This window comes from Penaeus vannamei, chromosome 23, assembly GCF_042767895.1.
Source record: "Penaeus vannamei isolate JL-2024 chromosome 23, ASM4276789v1, whole genome shotgun sequence".
Taxonomy (NCBI): Eukaryota; Metazoa; Arthropoda; class Malacostraca; order Decapoda; family Penaeidae; genus Penaeus; species Penaeus vannamei.
This window is the reverse complement of record NC_091571.1, coordinates 7,096,398-7,099,960: the sequence shown is the minus strand read 5'-3', so window position 1 is coordinate 7,099,960 and position 3,563 is coordinate 7,096,398. Positions and strand designations below refer to the sequence as shown.

Here is a 3,563-nt window from a genome sequence, read left to right as displayed (position 1 = left end):
CAGAGAAGACGGTAAATAAAATCCATTAAAAAATATACATAAACAAAGTTAAAAAAAAACAATACTAATGCTAATTAAAGTATAAAGTATTAACGATAATAATAATAACAGCAAAACAATAATGATAATAATAATAATAATAAGGATAATAATAATAATTATCATCCTACTTATAGCAACCATAATAATAATAATTATTATTATTATTATTTTATTTTTATTATTATTATTATTATTATTATTATCATTATCATTATCATTATAGCCATAATAACAACAATAATAAAAATGATGATGATGATAAAAAATAGCAATGAATTTATAATAATTATTATTATCATTATAATAATAATAATTATTATTATTATTATAATAATAATTATTATTAGTATTAGTATTATTATCATTATCATAATTATTATAATAATTATTATTATTTTCATAATAATAATTATTATCATAATAATAATAATTATCATTATAATAATAACAACACCAATACCTCACCTACTACTACCACCACCACCACCAACACCAACAACAACAACCAACCCCCCAAAGCGAACAACAACAAAACCCAACAGCCAAAGGCCCCGCCGAGCTTTCCCGTCGCGCAGCCTCGGCGACACACGCCCTGGCCTGCCGCTCCCTTGCTTCAGGTTTCTCCATTTGTTTAAGTGGCTCGACCTGTGTTGTGTCATCAGGTCCGATTTCTTGCTAAATTGCGCTAAGAAGCAACGGGAACAGAGCGCTTCGAGCGGCTCACTCCCGATAGATGGTGATAGATAAGGACGTGGTGTGGAGTTATTGTTATGTAGGAAAGGAGAGGGAGAATGAAATACATTTTTTTCAAATATTATAGAGATAAAAATAAAAATGGCTGGAATATCACTCTCGGTTCACTCCGCTTTACGATACGTTAGAAATTCATACATAAATAAATAAATAAATAAATATATATATATATATATATATATATATATATATATATACATATATATATATATATACATACATATATAATGGGTAAAGTATTCCTAGAATCTCCACTTTTTTTATTCACTAATGGCGCCACGGGATACACCTTTCCTCCATTATGCAACCGAAAATAATAAAAAAATGCAATAAAAACAAAAATAAATAAACAAAAAGGGATTTATTTCATAAGACCATCACCGCCGCCATTGCCCATGAATCAAAACAAAATACAACAAAAACTCCAAAGAGAAACATGCATCCGTGCAATGGGCGACACCATCCGTTGCACACCCGGCCCGTACCACCTTGCACGACTGCACAGCGCACGAGCAACGAGCGAGGACGAGCACGTGACCACGAGTACGTCCCTCTGGGTGTCCAAGTCGCGTCCAGGTGTCGGCGGCACGTGGTTAGCGCGGTGAGGGGGGTGGGGGGGGAGGGAGAGATAGAGAGGGGGAGAGGTGGGGGGGGGTGGAGCTGTACACGTGCTTTTAGCTGATACTCTCACTATCACCGAACACTATGGAAACAGCGGTCACCATCGCAAGGGTTAAAGATCACAGTCGGGACTCCTTCACTCTCTCACCATCGTAAGTCATACCGTAATTTTTTTCTTTCTTTCTTTCCACTTCTCCCCGAAACGCGAAAAAAAATAATAATAAAAATCAAAACCCGAAAGAACGGACCTCCAAAGATCAAACCGAAGAAGAACATCTCGGCGAACTCCCCCACCCCACCCCCACCCCCTAAAAAATAAAAACAAAAACAAAACAAAAACAGAAAAAAAGGGAACACATCGGAAGTGGCGCTGGAGTCGCTCGAGGAAAACATGCTTTTGTCTTACACGAGGAACATCCCCTCCCCTTTTCGTCCTACACAGGTCAGGTGGTCAGGTGACTGCACAACACGGTAGCAACGGACAGGTGTGAGAGAGGGGGTGGGGAGGGGAGAGAAGGGGAGGGGGGGTGCGGGCGGCGGAAGGGGTGGAGGATGGAGTAAGAGAGGGGGAGTGAGGGGGTGGAGTGGAAGTGGGAGGGAGGGCGGGAAGGAATGAGGGAGGGAGGAGGAGGAGGAGGAGGAAGGGAGGGGGGGGGGGGTTGAGCGGCGGTAGCTTACGAATCCCTCCTCTTCCTCCTCCTCCTCCTCCCACCCATACCCCCCTCTCTCCCTCTCTCTTCCCGTGCCCCTCCCCGGGATCCTCCCCCCTCCCCCCTCTCCCCCCCCAGCAGACAGGGCGGGGACAGGTAGGCTGGTTGCACGTGGGTGGTACCTGTGTTCATGTCGGAGGGGCGGGCGAAGGCGCGGGCGGAGGTGGGCGTGCGGCCGGGGCAACGGTGCGCCTCACACTGCCCGCGCCGAACCACCACACCAAGCTCTTGCATACATTGGAGCGACTGGCATAAGCGCACCACTAATCAATGGCGGGCTTCTGCTGCGCCTGTGCGTCCACCTCACCCTCCGCGACCGAAATAATTAATAATCACATCTGCCGCCGAGAGAGAAACCTTGCCTCGAGCCCCTCCTCCTCCTCCTCCTCCTGCTGCTGCTGCTGCTGCTCCTGCTCCGTCTCCTTCATGGTCGTCGTTCACCCCCTCCTTCCCCCCCCTCCCTCCCCCTCGAGGAACAAATCTAGTGCCACGCTGACTCGCCGCCGACTGACCCTGCTCACTGGCACTGCTCTTCCCAATCCCTCTTCCTCTCGCTCTTTCATCTCCTCCTCCTCCTCTTCCTCTCCTTCTTCGCCTTCTCCCGGATAGACACCCAGGGAGGAAGAGGAGGGGGGATGGGGGAGATAGAGAGGGGCACTACACACTACAACCACGCGAGATCAAGTGGGGGGAGGGGGGGATGGATTGCAGGGAAGAGGTGTCGAGGAGGGGGTGTTAATCCCCCCATTAATCCCCCCCCCCCTCAATAAGCGCTCCGCCCCTTCGTCCGAAACACATGACAATTTATTCATAGCATAAATGTGCATCTTTTTTTATGCATATGGTTAAACCTGTTCAAAGAGAAAGGGACATTAACGAAGCCAAAAAAAAGAAAGAAAAAAAATCAGCATTCATCACGTCCTTAAAACTTAAAAAAACAAAACAAAACAATAACAGACAACAATAGTTCAAAAACGCACCTTCTGGACCCAAAAGGTGAGGCAGACGAACTGAAGAAAAGCATATCAGAAGTTCCTGGCCGGAGACTAATAATTGGGAGCAGCGATAATGAATAAATAATCGTGGGGGGAGAAAATAATAACAATAATAAGTAAGAAAAAATAATAATATAAAAAAATCATTCAGTTCCGCCCATGGACAGAAGTTGAGGGACTTGTAGATCTACTGGGAGGACTCGTGGGTGGGGGAGGGAGGGAGGGGGAATTGTGGCGGGGGTAAAGGGGGGCGGGGGAGTAGACGTAAACTTGTCTAGTAAACAAAGAATGAACGAAAACCGGAGAACCAATGGGGTTAGGGCGGTCCGCGAGGCTGTCTTCCCCCTCGCACAGTCAGAGAGCCACTAAGCTCTCGTCGGCCAGGGAACCCCTCTCTCTCTCGGCGCACATACACAAACACACGCACACTCACGTTTATAGG

The 3,563-nt window shown here is 45.8% G+C and overlaps 1 protein-coding gene across 2 annotated transcripts in view; it reads right to left on the bottom strand.

Annotated features, from left to right (window-relative positions):
• Positions 1–3,219, bottom strand: part of zfh2 (Zn finger homeodomain 2) — a 205,518-nt gene extending 202,299 nt beyond the window's left edge. Inside the window, exon 1 of one of the 2 annotated variants that reach the window (XM_070137623.1) lies at positions 3,107–3,219. The gene's annotated coding sequence lies outside the window, so the exon portion shown is untranslated. Of the gene's footprint in view, positions 1–2,248; positions 2,312–3,106 lie in introns of those variants that run through there. The other variant, XM_070137624.1, reaches the window with a different exon arrangement.
• Between the last annotated feature and the right edge of the window lie 344 nt (positions 3,220–3,563).